General features: G+C 34.7%; 1 long non-coding RNA gene across 1 annotated transcript; it reads right to left on the minus strand.

The window, feature by feature from the left end:
• Positions 1-15,255: 15,255 nt before the first annotated feature.
• Positions 15,256-16,006, minus strand: LOC119685766. Its single transcript, XR_005252829.1, has 3 exons — positions 15,791-16,006; positions 15,463-15,717; positions 15,256-15,394 (listed from the first exon to the last, which is right to left on the minus strand). It is a non-coding gene; the product is annotated as an uncharacterized LOC119685766 (long non-coding RNA).
• Between the last annotated feature and the right edge of the window lie 352 nt (positions 16,007-16,358).

Here is a 16,358-nt window from a genome sequence, read left to right on the forward strand (position 1 = left end):
GCATCAAGCAGCTGAAGCAGCTGAAGCAGCTGTGCAGCTGTAGTAGCAAAAGCATCAAATGCAATATCAAGTCAACAGCAAAATTAATGAACACGGTCATATTTGCATATTCATAGATATCGCTTTTAAGGACGCACTCATCGCCTCACCGGCTCACATACGAATTATTTCACTTCGAGCTCAAATCTATTGCCCATGCTTAGGTTAGCTTTAATGCTCGACGCAATCAATGCGAGTAATTGAAGTGCAACGCAATTGAAATGGAAAATACTATGCCCATATTTGATTCCGGGAAGCATAGGCATTACGATTCGCACAGTTACTACAACATATTTTGCTCAATTTAATGGCCTTTGGCTTAACAGTTTCGGCCTGCGAATTACACAGTCTGAAGATAAATTTTCTACAGGTTGACTTGTGTGCCAATAAGAAAACAAGCAAAGCCCAGCTTCCCATGCACTCCATTTAATGCAAACAACTCATTTGGTATGCCTTTTTCAATTGCTAATTTGCATTTTCGTATGATGAAGTCAAGATGGAAAGGACCTGAACTTGTTAAGATTTTCCAAGGTTTTGAGAAAAAAATTTTAAAATTTTTGCATTTATAAAATTTTGAATTTTTACAATTGATGTGTAATGAAGTTCTGAATATGATTAAGTTGCATTTTAATAGGTGGATACTTTTTTCTTTTTGGGATATGTGAAATCTTTGCACTTTAGTTTACACTTTCCTCAGCAATTTGGTATTAATACGGTTGAATGTTATAGTGCGTGATGGCTCATAAATCATATAATTACGATAATTTGGCAATAAAAATATTATAAACGCTGAGTCATATCCTTTGAAAGATACGAGAATTATAGACGATTTTTTAAAATTGACTTTGAAAGTTTTCCAAAATTTATGAGTTTGGCTTAAAGAGTTTATACAAACTGTAGACAATAAATTTTTTGAAACTCGCCTGAACAAACTATAATCAAGCCAAGCATTTTATTTTTTTGACAAATAATGATGATGAATTGGCTTGGGAGTCTCAATGTGGCAATATCTACTAAAATTAAATACTCTAAAGTGTGAGTTCAGAAAGCAGCAATTATATTTGCAGCTATACTTCCAAGCTCTCTTATGTGAGTAAATTATGAGTAAATGTAAGTATATAAAATAAAACTTTTCTGATATTAAACTTGGTAAGAATTTGTCAGAGTGTGCAGTCGTTAAAGATATTGTAACATTTAGAATAAAAAAAAAAATTAATATGAGCTACAGGTATGTTCAAACATATATGCGATGGAAGAAACTTTCGAATAGAAATACTGTAAAGAGGTGTCAACTGTAGAATATATATTTTTATGTATTTAATACATATTTAACATTTTAAATTTTAAACTTTTTTTACCTAAACTGTGTTTTATGAAAAAATCGCTATATAAGATTTATTATTACTTATGAATGAAGATCATTAAACTCCCTTAATCACCAATTTAGATATGCATTCTGTGTACTTAATGTACTTTTCCGATATCGCAATTAACTTAACAACTGTCCAACAATAAACGCCATTCTTCATACAAAATCCATACAAAATTATGCTAGTGAGGCGCGATATCAGCCGTATTTTTTTCTTTCAGAGTAGCAATAAAATAATCAGAACTTACAATAAAAAACATGTTAAGCAAAAATAATGCTCTTAAAAGCTTCCAAGTTTGGTTTTACTAACTTTTTCTGCTTGGTAGTTAGTTGATTGCAGTGACTTATTAGCAGATATACTTTTTCTGGTCTTATAAATATTTTTTTTGTTTAACTCCCACATTCCTTGCAAGAAACCTTAAAAGAGAGAAGATAAATCATATCTCTCCCTTCATTATCTGTCTTGATGGCTCAACAACAGGTATTCATGATAATGAGCCGATAGATACACCACTGGCATTTGAAGAAATTCCGCCTGTACCAGTTGAAGTTATATGTTTGACATAACTTCCTCCTTGGTAAGTGGCGAGGCTCACCTACCCTCTGCTTATGTTTGGGTCACAACACGCAAGCAAATCAAGTAATACTACTAATCAGTTTCTTCAGTCCTATTTTTTTTTGTTTTTTTTTTTTTGCAGTAGGTGGAAAGCTTCGAAAAATCACAGAAACTTGAACCCACTAACACCGCCTCTTAGGGATGAATGGAGAAGAGTTCCACAGTAATGTGGAAACTTCATTCCAGTAAGCAGGAAAGAGAAATGAGGGTAGAGAGATGAGCCAGAAACCCTATTCAATTCCGTCGTTTTTTTTAAGCGACGGTCCAATCTTTTTCAGATGGTATCGCAATTTTCAGTGGCCTGTTAAAAGTTCAGTGTAGAGTTTGATATCTGTTCTGCTTAAGTTTAGAACAGCTTCAGCCTTTATATATTCAGGGATAATTAGCCTTTTTGACTGTCACATGCCTTTTTGGGCTTACCAGAAGTCAGCTTTTGTTTATCCTTTTTGCGTACTAAGCTTGTATTGAAGCTGTTATTGACTCCGTTGAACGGTTCCGGGCCTATGAAAGGTGTTTGTGCGCTCCCTTCTTAGCTAAAACATGCGCTCTTTCAATTCCTCGTCGCTAGGATGTTGAGAAAATTGAAACAATCCCAAACCAACTTCGATTCGAGTGTGAATGCTATGAGTGATTTCAGAGCTGCTTAACTGTCTGAGAGGATGCATATGTTGGTGCTGTCGGCGATTTAAACTTAGTAGAGACATGACCATACTGGAATTGATCATCGGTCTAAGAGACCATATATTTTCCATAAAAGCCAGTAGATCCAGTAGATGGTCAGATCATCTATTTATAGTCCGAGAAGCTTGCTAGCCTAAACGAGTGACTAGGAATCGTTACAAACTACTTTCAAGTTGTGCATTTCTGGCAGTTCTTCGTAGTACAAGCTAACCAACCAGTACAACTAGACCAAGACACCGTTTTTTTTGCGCTAGGGTCCGGTTTGCATTAAGTCCCTATACCATGACAAGATTACTTCCCGCGTAGGGGAGGATGTATTTATATATTTTTTTATTTATTGATTTTATTAATAATACTTTCTTAAGGAAATTTTAGTGAAAAATATGACTCCTATGATTCTCCTTTCTTATTGTTCTATAAGCATAAGACAATATATCAAATGTTGATACCACCAACAAGTGAATTAACCACACTCAATTATTTTATCTAACCGATTATGCGAAACTCCTTAAATTTCATGGTATTTTCGGTATCCACTTTAGAATTATATTAACTGCTGCTGATTTTTCTATTTGAATACTAAAGTCACATTGTAAAGTCGTTTTATATATTAAATTAGTGCATTCATAAATCTTTTGACACTTATCCATGGATTATAGTCTTCCATTTGAGTTTATAATGAATCCGGCTGCGACAATCAAAGATGTTCAAGCGCAACAAAAAAATGGGCAATTTCCGTCTTCCGCTGTGGCAGTCAGCTCCATAATCAACTGGAGGGTAGGAGTACTGAAATAAACACTAAGAGTCCTTGCTACAACACTAACGGCGACAAAATCAAATTTTAAAAACGCTCAGTAATATGCGAAGGGATAATGAAAAATCATTTGATTTCATTTCAGACGATAATCAAGTTACATTTTTATATCGTCTTCTTGTCGCCAAAGCATTTTATGTACATTTTTCCACAGCATTAGTTGGCGCTTTTTTTTAGAGAGCGACTATACCGAACTCGAATATACGAAATTCAAATGTCCTGTCAGCGTAATCCTTATTATGTAAAATATATATACTTGACGAGTATGTATGATAATCGCTTTTATATATTATTGCCATTGTTGAGGCTTGTAACCGCTTTGGTGATTTCCATGCTGTGCGACTGGTTGATGGCTCTGTCCAAGATAAGAACTTCATTTTCAATTGAATTGCTTCCGTTGCCGTTGTAGCTGCTGCCATTCACCACTCGCCACTTGCCACTTGCCACTTTTATGCATAATCAAGTGGGTGGAGAGCATAATTCCGATTAGCATGCTCCAAAATTTCTTTACATATTATGGGCGTGCTATTATTAATATAATTTCACATTATTATTATTTCTATTTTATGCATATCCTTGAGTTGAAATTGGGTAGGAATTTATTGAAGAATTTACTACGCTGGTGAGCAAGAAACAGCAGTTGTGGTTATATGGTCGGTTTAATATAATTTGTATCTCAGCTAAGAATTAATTTAATTATATTAAGAAAATTCTTTAGATTCTTTGAATCTAACTGTTTCATCTTAACAATTTTAAATATTTTCCAATTTATTTTTTTCTAACAAACTCATTCTTATAAGAAGCCTTTGTTATCCTTTTTTCCGTTAATTTTTTTTTATTTTTTTTTTTTTTGAAACTGCTTAAAGCAAAAATGTCGGTAATAAAAATCAGTAAATTTTCACAAGCTAAATTAAAACTGCAGGTAGGAATGTCATCTATTAATTTAGCTAAATAAAGGGATGCTACGTAGCAACCTCTAATGACTCTTAGCCACCACCCACAACATGCGGCCAGGATATGAAAAATAAAAATGAGTGAATAAAATTTTTCTGCGCTATTTTCAGTCTACAAAGAAATACGCAAAGCTGGAAAAAATGTGAAAAATCAGAGATAAAATAAAAGTGAGATTCTCGGTCGTTTTGCGGTTCAACTGAGCGCAACGTTTGTTTGTCTGTTTGTTTATGGGTCTGCGTCTGGGCCTGGGTCTGTCTGTCTGTCTGTTTGTCTGTTTGTCTGTTTGCCAGGCCCATCCTAGCGAGTGTGATGCGGGTAATTGCTGGCAATTGTAAACGTGGAAAAATATGAGCAAAAGGCATTGCATGCATTTTAGTGAAAAGCTCGCTGGAGCACAGGTAAGCCAACTTTGTGGCTGAGGAGTTTATTTTGTTTCACTGTTGTTGGTCAAATGATTAAAGGAAGCTCGAGCTTTCCAGCTAGGAAAAATGTAAAAAACGCAATCCAGTACGTGGCATTTCGTACAAATATAATTTTCTGCTTTCCTTGGCATTTTATTGTTAGGATTTTATTTCATTTTAACTCGTCCGTTTTCTTCTACGATTGTAGTAAAAAATTTATACATCTCAGCGTCAGTCTGATTATCAGTGGCGCGTGTTATAATTTCCAAGAAGCTACAGCACGGATCTGTGCAGTACAATTTTTCTAACACTAAAAAGGAGATGCCATCATACAAACTCGCACATAAAGGACATACAGCGGAAAAGTAAACAGTAAAATTCAAGCTAAAGAAAAATCATAGGTCAAACAAGAAGAAGAAATTGAAAGGATGTTTTTGATTGTCTTACAAGTCTGAGCTGCTGGTCTACGCTGTAATGAAATAAAATTAATGCTTTGTAATTCAAAAAGGTTTACCTTTGTCGAAATTGTTTGCAATTTAATTTTTTTTTTTGTTTTTTGGCCCATGAAATACTAGCTTTCTAGAAATACCTATGTATCATTGTATCGAAGTCAAAACCGTTTTTCTCGCTTTTTTATTAAAAAATTTATTTTCTATTTATTCGCCAATTGCCTTATTTTTTCAAATATATTTTAAGGCCTCTATCTTATGATTAAAGATCAAAAGGAATAAAAAGTTAAATATTTGTAAATATTTAAATAAATTGCGGTTATCACTTTATAAATTAATATAAGGGCTCAAAATACGTTTAGAGATTTTCACAATATTAGTAAGATTATTTACTTAGGACGAAAAAGTTAAAAAAGAATATTCCCCGTATTTTTCTAGAATTATAACTAAATATAAGAAGAGTTTTAAGAATTAATTAAAAGTTCTCGCGAGAACATTTATGTGTAGAAATAAATGTCTAGTGTAAAGGGTCCAAAATATGTAAGGGATGGGTTAAACACTTCAAATGGTTACGCACTGAACGGCAATGCCGTTCACTGACATTTGAGACTACGAATGGCCACCCTTATCAATTTTCAATTTCAAATAATGGTATGGGCAGCTGTGATCGCCAATGAACTCTCTATAATCGTTTTCATCCAACCTGGTATCAAATTCTATACGACTTATTATCGGGAAAATGTTTTGGAAGTTGTTTTGGGGCCATGCGTACGCAAACATGTCAGTTTTAGACCATGGACGTTGCAACTAGACTCGGTACCATTGACACGGTACAATAGACTCGGTACCATAGACTCGGTCTCATAAAGTTCGTGTAATCCAAGAATGGTTAAAAAATCATGTTCCAGACTTCATTTCATCCACACAATGGCTTTCGAATTTAACACATGCAAATCCAATGGTCTATTCCACCTCAGCCATTTTGAAAAGCAGGGTGAAGACTAGAAAATATGCCAATATGGATTCGCTAAAGAAAATCATTGTTCAGGAAATGGTCTAAATATCGGAAGAACATATTCGTGAAGCATGCAACTTATTTTTAAACCGTTTGAAGGCCAAAGTCAAGACAAAAGGTGGTCACATCGAGCTTGAGTGAATGGATTCAGAAATTTTAATTGTTTTCACAAATTTTCAGACAATAACCATATCGCTTGAATGGGTAACACTTCAATCGTCTAACCCTGTATACAAATATTTATACAAAACAAGTATCGGCTTCTTATAATTATGGCTGTATGGTTCGGCAAAGGCCGTAAATAATTTATATCGAAATATGAGCTTGATAAATCGATTTTGAAACCAAATTTAATATAACCATGAGTTGAAAATGGGGTTTTAAGTTACCGACGCGGTCATATGAAAACACAAACTCATTCATTGAAAAACACTAAAATAAATACGGAAAAGTAAAATTTTACGATTTCGTAAAAGTCGCGATCTTAAACCAGCGAAAAGTAGGAAAAATACTAAAAAAGCTGTAATTTTACGATGATCACAAATTTACTGTGAAATTGAAAACTGAAACGCGTTTCGAGATTTTCGCCTACAAAATCTGCAACTTATGGGTCAATTCTAAACGCTCGCGTACCGATAACCGCAGTAAAATCGGTAAACGAAATTGTAACTTTGCAGTGCGCACAGAAATTTTATGGGAACTTCTAATGGAACCAAACGGTGAATGGCAAATAGCAAACAGGAAGGTTTTATGCCTTCAATTTTAAATGAAAAATGTTGAGAAAAAAAAAAATAAAAGCAAAAAATTTAAACTACAATAAAAAAAAAAATGTTTTATAAATCATCAAAGCGAATACCAAACGCATTTTGATTAAATGGCCTTACAGTGTGTAACGCTTTGGTTCGTAAGCAAATTAAGCACTTGGCATTGCGAGGAACACCACAAATATTAGAATAGCAAACATCAAACCTTAATGAAACGCCATTTTCCGGGGCGAAATTCTGGCGGAATTCTGCGTTTGTAACGGTTATAAATCTTATGGCCACATCTTGAATTTATGTCCTTCGCTGGTTGCGGAATGTAACGTGTCATGAAGTTCCACTATTTAAAACATGTACTTCCTGTCAGAATAATATTTCGTTGCGCTGCTCAAAATTTGCGCATAAATTGTTGGAAAAGTCTTTAATACTCGATTGCGTTGTTTTAAAGACAAAGTTTTGGTTATAAACTGTAAAAATTTTTTCTTAAAAAATCAATGAGAGATGTTAACATATGTAGTGTAATACGTTTCGTTTTTGACTATCGAATAACTTTCATAATAAATCTAATTTTTATTTAAATTAAGTTCTTCGATGATATGGTATGTTTTGTTCAATAATAGACCTATCCGATGACTCGCAAGTATGACAGAAAACGGCAAGTTAGTGGCCTATGTTGGCCTATACTGGCCGAAGTGTACGCAAAACAACAACAGTATTTTCTCCACTTCGGCCAGTATAGGTATACTATCCAAACATATCAGCCAGTACAAAAAAAAAAGTGTTACCAACGCAATAAACGAACTATTGTGAACCTTCATTGGAAATTTCAAAGAATGTCATATGTCAAAAATCATATGTAAATAAAAGTTCAAACTGAAATCAAAAATTGCATAAATTTGAAACCGTGTTGCCAATGCCTCGTGTAGCCAATATAGGCTAGCATGCTTTTTCTGCCATACTTGCGAGTCATCGAAAAGGCCTGATTTGTTGTCACTTTGTAGTAAATTTTCTTATGTCTCTCTCATAGATGTCCTCGTCCCTATTGACAAAAACTAAAGACAGTTGTTTTTCAAAAGCCACTCTTGAAGCGAATTTTTTATCAAAAATATCGTCGATCGTTCGCCATGGACAGAAAAAGATGGTAATCATGATAGATTGGTGGATACGGTGGATGCACAATAACTTCATAACCAAGCTCCCAGACTTTTTGGCGGATCATAATCGATATGTGTGACCTGGCGTTATTCTGATGGAACACTATTCCTCTCCTTTTGCTCAAAGCGGTCCGTTTCTGAACGATAGCTTCTTTCAGATAGTATAAGTACAATTATTGACAGTACAGTTCCGAGTTAAGCCCTTCCTGGCCCTCAATCCTGGTTTGACCATCGTTTCCACCAGTTCACCGCGATTACAACCAATTTAGCTTGACGTTTTCGTAAGTGAACCACTTTCATTTTCATCACCAGTCACCAACCGCTTCAGAAATGAGTCGATGGAATTTCGACTCAGCAACGATTCTCAGATGGAAATTCGATCTATGAGGTTTATTGTATTAATATTGGCACTCATACCTCGTATTTCTATTTGTGTACAGTCTTATTCAAATGGTTCCATATTTTGTGTAGTCTTTAGAACTTGGGCAGTGTTTACATAACTCTTGACAGGACGAACTCGATAATTTCCATGATTTTGTCGACATTTGCAACAATTGGCCGTCGTTTGATTTCCCTATACACCTTATTTTCTTAATTACTGGAAGGGTGTTTTCGTATTGGGTCATTATAGTCCATTGACTGAAATTTGGCAATTTATATGTGTTAGGTATAGGTATAGGTTGGAGTGGCGGCCTTGTATCCCAAAAAGCCCACTTAAGCACAAAAAAAGGCCCGTTATGGTACCACAGGAGTTACGTTATTTGTATAGATTTTAATCAGTATACATTGAACGCCGAAAGAAAGGTAACGACTCCCCCATTATGCAAAGGAAAACCAACCTGACAGTTCTATGAACTTGGCTAGGTCCCTAACATTACAGGACGACAACTCAGTCAGGTCAGTTAGAAAAGGAGATCCAAGGATTTTTAATCTTCTTCTGGCTAGGGAAGGGCACTGACACATGAGATGGAGTACAGTCTCCTCCTCATCCTCAGAGCCACAGCCTCTACAAAAGTCATTAAAGGGGAGACCCAGTCTCGTAGCATGCCTTCCTATTACGCAGTGTCCCGTCAGCACAGATACCGTAGTGCTGAGCAGGTTCCGTCTTAGTTGAAGTAGCTGACGGGTTCTTTTCTTGTCAAAGTTCGGCCAAGTCAACCTAGAAATCTGACATTGAGGTTCGTCAGCCCAGTATTGCTTGGCTATACTCAGGTATTTTTGTATGATTGCCACTTTAACTGTAGCAAGTGGGACGCCTATATCAGAGAGGTTAATGTTAGGGAGAAGAGCACCTGCCTTGGCTAGATCGTCTGCCCTACAATTTCTTGTGATATCCCTGTGACCAGGAACCCAAATAAGTTTGACCCTAACAAACCTAGCTAGGTCATTTAGTGAAGCACGGCAGTCTTGAGTTGTGATTGATGTGGCTGAGGTGCCAATCAGTGATCTGATGGCAGCTTGGCTATCAGAAAAAATTGAGATTGGTAAATCGGATATTCGATTGCATAGAACCCATTTTACAGCTTGATGAATTGCCATTATTTCGGCTTGAAAGACGCTACAGTGGTTCGGAAGTCGAAGCAAGATGCTGAGACCCAGTCTTTCAGAGAAAATGCCACAGCCGACTCGTTTATCTATTTTCGAGCCGTCCGTGTAAATGTCAACCGTTTGGAGAGGGATCGCTCTTTCAAGGATCCAGTCCTCCCTGCTAGGTATAAGAGATTCGAACCCCCTAATTAGGTCTGGGTAACAACACATGTAGTCAATAGAGACGGGAGTTGGCAGATCCTGATTCAGTATGATCGCGTGGCCTATATCAGTACTTGACCAGTAGGAGAGGGCGTTGAGCCTAGTTGCAACTATTTTGGCTTGCTGTTTTACCAGAAGCCGAGATGGCAGCCAATGAAGCATAGCGAAAAGAGCTTGCGTGGGGGTAGAGCGAGGAGCACCAGTGATTTGTAGTGCGGCTATCCTCCTAGTTTAATTTGGTGTGGCATGCTTTTTCAGTTGCCTGCCACCAGAAAGCAGCCCCATACAGAAGAATTGGTTCGATAACAGCTGAATAGAGCCAGAGTATAATGCACGGTTTGAGCCCCCAACTGCGACCTATAGCTCTTCTGCAACAGTAGGTGGCGCATACCGCTTTACGGGCTCTCTCAGCCAAGTTGTCTTTCCAGCTGAGTTTAGAGTCCAAAATTATACCCAGATATTTGACGTTCGAACTTAAATTTAGAGTAACGCCCTTTATCTTTGGTAAGGAAAATGTCGGAATTTTATATTTCCTGGTGAAGAGAATAACCTCTGTCTTTGCAGGGTTAATATCCAGACCGAATTCCCTACACCATTCAGTTACAATGAGGAGCGCAGAGTTAATAACATTGGATAGAACTTGGGGGAATTTGCCAGATGAGGCAATAGCAATGTCGTCCGCATAAGCTATAACACTGCATCCGGATTGTTCCAAAAGTTTTAACAACGAATTAACCGCTATGTTCCATAGAAGAGGAGAGAGAACCCCACCTTGTGGCGTTCCCCGACAGACTGCTCTGGAGGATTGAACACTTCCGATGTCGGATGTGATAATCCTAGTTTTGAGAAGGGCCTCTACAAATTTAACCAGACTATTGTCAAGATTTAACTTTGAGAGGGATTTTATAATACCATTGGGGCAGACATTGTTGAAAGCGCCCTCAATATCGAGAAAGGTGGCAAGTGTGTATTCCCTGAGAGAGATGGAATGGTCAACTTGCGAGATGAGTGCATGAAGCGCAGTATCGACAGACTTGCCTTTAGTATAAGCATGCTGTGATGGAGATAAGAGCGCTGGATTTATCTTGTTCCTGATATGCAGATCAAGAACTCTCTCTAGTACTTTCAGAAGAAAAGAAGACAGACTGATTGGTCTATAGTCCTTGGCACTGCAGTGAGTTATTTTTCCTGCTTTGGGAATGAATATTACTCGAGCCACTCTCCAGCAGCTTGGAACATACATAAGCTTAATACAACTGTTGTAAATGCTTAGAAGCCAGGGGAGGATTACGAATTCACCCTGTTATATGTGTTACTGAAAGGTGATTTTATTAGATTCAAGTCTTAGGCTACCCGAAGGAAAAATATAGTACCATTTACAGTATATATGCTAGAAATACAACCAGAGAGAAGCGAGATTTGTAAAAGGTAAAAAAATATTTTGTTATGTACAAAAACAATGTAAATATAAAATAAAATACATGTCTTTTCTATATATAAAATTTATGAGGCCGGATTTTCAAGTATTACGTTATTTTGATTGTGTTTTTAGTATTACAAGTATTATAATCGTAGTCATTTTTGCAATCCTTCTAATACTGAAAACACAACCAGCTTGAGGCGAGACATAAAAAATCAACAACATAATATTTTATACGCACATTACATTATCAATCTTAATGAAAAATTATTTTGCAAACAATGTTTTTTTTAACATATAAGATTATAAAAATCTAATAAGATTTTTGTTGATGAAACATGTGGATACTTTTTTAAATAACCCCCACTTCTTTTCTGGATTTATTGTTGTTTGCATTATTTATTATCATAGTCTCTAATCCACTTTTCTAGGTTTAATTTTTTCGCTTTGTGGACTTGAATAACATATTACTCCATCGCTCGCCAGTTTTCTGGGTTCGCTCTTTTTTTTAACTATATTCTAGGGATTTATAAGTCCAATCCGGTCCATTATATGTTTTCTAAATGTGATCTCCTCTTTTAATTACAGTAAAAAACGGTGTATTCTGCAACCAGATAGATCCGCATTTTCCATGCGGTACAGCTATACCTTGACTTTGATAAAGTTAAGCATATTAACCCATATCCGCCCAACTTTCCATTAATCAAACAGTAAATTTTACCACTTTTCATGGATTTTTTGTTTATATTAGAAAACATTTTGACCAAAAATTCATCCGGGTACATTGGCTTGCTCATGCTTATAATAATAAAAATACACCTGCTAGAAGAGTGTTTGATTCAATGGGCACTGTTAGAAAGTGCGGTGGAGGACGTGCGAATCTCCAAACGCATAATCAAGTGAATAACAGGTTAATGGTAACCATTAATATCACTATCGATAAGTCGCTAATCATACAGGGTGCCTTAGTTACCTGGATTAGCCTAACGCAGCAACACGTCTGCAAAGACCAACTGAGAAGGTAGGTAAGTATTTTAAGTTATACTTCTTCAGTTTTGGTATTCAATACTTTTGTTCAAACTTAATTCTTTAATCCATTTATGTAGACAGTGTTATAGAATAAACTATTTGTAGGATACGTTAAATCAGTTTATTTCTCATATTTTTGCCATTTGAGTATTATTAAGTTTTGAAAACTTGCATGTCACATATGCGACTTCTACTAGACACATAAGTCATTGTAATAAAATATGTTTTAATATACACCAATATAAAAAATATTTGTGACGTTATCCTTTTGCAGTGCATAAAATATATAATTTCGAAAGAGAAATGCATTGAAATGAAACTATTAAAAGTTTACTATAAAGACACAGACGACATTAACGGTGAAAGCACCGAGAGAAAGCATAGCAAGAATGTCATTAAAGATGGCACCCAGACTATGTGTACGATTACACAGGGTCTGTGTAAAAAGGGTGAAATGTGAAATAAAACTACAAAACGGTGACATAAACGTAACCATAGACATTTTCAAAACGTACTTGTAGTAACCTAAGCACGAGACAACTTTTACTGTGTGTATGTGGTTTCATTAACGCAGCAAGAGTTACCAAAAGGATAGCTTCAGTTTCAGTTTTGGCTTTGCCTTTGTTTTGTGTTGAGATGAAAGGACCTGTTGTATATGCTTTTGGGTTTAAATGGTGACATTAATTTTAATTAAAATTTTTAATTACAGTATGGAAATTTGAATATTTATGCAAAAATGTGAGCACCTAACTATATCTAAACAGTTGCAGCAGCAGATAATACCCTCCCTAAAAAGGGACGAAATTAGTTTTTAGCTAAATTAATGTCATAAAAAAATATTCCTAAGCAACAGCATTTGTGAGGCATCTATAATAATTTTCATTTTAAGCTGTAATAGATACATACGTACAGCAATGAGTATTCATTTTTATAAATAAATTTAATTATTTTTATGTACTCGTACACACTCGTATATATTTGACTGGATGTTTCAATTAACTTATTAGTTTCCACGTACAAAGATCTTTGTTTTATTGTTATTTTAATTTTATATAATTTTATTTAATATTTTAAAACAATTTAAAATTATTTTGTATGGCAACTATTGGATATATGAGGTTAACCCTTGTCAAAATAAATATTTACAATTATTCATATATTATTTAAAAAAAACTACTTTTAATTTACTTAATCCTCTCTCTCAAAATAAAAGAATACTACGAAAAGTATAAAGCCCACCCTGAAATGCAAATAGCAGCTGTGAAAGAAAGAACCATTAAGAGCATTGGGAACTATCAACAAAAAAAAAATAATTTAATATCTCCGATAAACTCGGTATGCCCTTTAAACCACTTGGTGAAAGTATAAAGGCGATACGTAGAACGTCAAAAAATGAGTTGGTGCTGGAAATCTGTGCTTAGTTTTAATCCATAAAAGAAGGTGTACCACAGGAAACAGCTAAGATGGTAACAAAAACACATACGACCACAATACAAATTTGGGACATTGACGAGATCACAACCGCAGCACAAGTTTGCGAAGCCATATGAGTACAATGAGGCACCCAACGGCCTGAAGAAACAGCAGTACGTATGACCAAATCTAACCAATGCACACAAACTGCATAAGTAAACGTACCAGTAGCGGGCGTTAACAAAATCCTAAGCGCACGTAGGCTAAGAATAGAATAGGTGTTCTGCAGAATTCAACATTGCATCTCACCAATACGATGTTTGTTGGGGCTACAATTACTTAGCTAAGAACTGCAATGAATAAATTTATCCTGAGAATGTTTGTAGAAAATAGCGACAGAAGGGGCATATTGCGACAAAATGCACTGATAAGGAGTAATGTATACTATGCACAGGAAATCATTCTACAAGTAGCGCCCACTGCCCAGAATTTAGAAAGGCAATAAAAAAAGAAAAGTTTTCGCTGGTTAAAATGTGTGATGTGGATGGATTCTTACTAAATGTAAGATTTCGAATTTAAAAGTGTGCAACAAATGTATTTCGTTTACTGATATATAACACCTAAGAAACATAATTAATTAAAATTTTATCTTATGATCTATTTAAATATTCTTAGGCCTTGCAAGTTTCCTGAAAACAAAATTAATTTCAACTTCTGCGATTGTTTTGTTCCTGGGAAATAAGAAACACTATGGAGCATACAAACTACAACTGGTTTTCAATAAAGAATATCTTGAATCTCTACCGAAATGTGTATTACGCCCACGATTTTTCACCCTAATGTATATCCTTCCGGAACGGTTTGTCTATCAGCTTGGTTAGAATGGTGTACATCAGTAACTATAAAAGAAATACTTCTTAGTATTCAGGATCCTAATCCTAATGTTGATGGACCGGCACAAACAGCTCATAGAATTTACCTAGAGGACAAAAAGAAATATAAAGCAATAGTTAAATCCATGGTTTGCTTGCATACTGTTGGAATAATACCACTTCCGTTAGATTGGACATTAATTGTTTTTTGTTTATAAGAAAATTTACTTAAAAATATTGCTTTAATTAAAAGTTCGTAAAACAGTTACCATAGTTTTATTAATAAAATGGTTAATATTGCTATTTTAATTACAAATTTAAAGTTCAACACGAAATTGGGATACAAATCTAGTTGTGTACTTTTAGTAATAAATCTTCAAGAATTTTTTGTTTCAATCCTAAGTTCATAAAATTTTTATATTGATAAGGCACACAAACTCTAAACTGATTTAAATATTAAAACAAACCAAAAAAACAACTTTTTTTTAAATATTTATTAAGAGTAATTAAACTTTTTAAAACAAATTATTCAAATAGTCCAATTTCTCTTATTTTGTTGTCCATTTCATTACTTGGTTGAATAGTTTTCATTATAATATCCAATTAATCAATTTTACATCAGACACCCACTTATAAGGTTTGATCATCAGTTGAATTGCTGAAAGAGTGCAAATACGTCAAAAGTTATAATAATGTCCCAGTTACTTAAATTGATTAATATATCACCTTAATGCTACTTTATTCAATTCTTCAATCCTGTTTATAAAACGTTGCCTTTTATTTTGTCTATAACGCCATTTCACAGCCACATATGCAAAACCCAATGGAAGAAGACATAACACTATGACCATAGCACCTTCCAGCATCTGAAACCAGATTACGTTATCAGGCGTCAATGGCTGGAAATCTTTGTATAGCTTGTAAAAGCCATACAAAAGGATTAATAACAGAAGTTTCCAAAACAGTTTAAACATTTTAAGTCTGCGAAAAAAAGAGTGCAAATAAAACCTGCTTAATTCTCAATTTTTTAAGAAATCTAAAAGAAAAAGCTTACATTTGGTCTTCTCTAAAGTTTTCTCGACAGAAAATTGGTTGACCGCACAATGCTGTAGTGTAAAAGATACTACATGCACTTCGCCTTGTCAATATGATAAGCAACTTATCGATAGCAATTATACCCCATTACCATCATCAACCAATAAAACCTTATAATTTGATTGATCTGACTTACACAAGTATTTATACTAACACCGATTTTTGAATTTTTGTGAATGGTAAAAATTTTGTAAATCAGTCATAACAGGTTAGAAATCTAACTAGTCTTGCTAAAGATTTTCCAAATTAGATTTATATCTATATTTTTATAAGCTTATCAAAACAAATTCAAGCGTTTGACAGTTAGGTTTGATTTAATTTCAGTACGACAAACGTTTGAAGAATTAATGCAAAGAAATTAGCAAGTTTATCTTATAAGAAGTGAAAATTGACTTTTTAATTGAAAAACTGCAGGAAACAAATCTGTTTATATAGTATTAAAAATAATGATAAATGGTAGTTGAATAAGTATAAATATTGCTATACGTATTACATTTTGCCTTAAATTAGTTCATTTATTTATAATA

The sequence above is a fragment of the Teleopsis dalmanni genome, chromosome 2 (genome assembly GCF_002237135.1).
Source record: "Teleopsis dalmanni isolate 2A chromosome 2, ASM223713v2, whole genome shotgun sequence".
Lineage (NCBI taxonomy): Eukaryota > Metazoa > Arthropoda > Insecta > Diptera > Diopsidae > Teleopsis > Teleopsis dalmanni.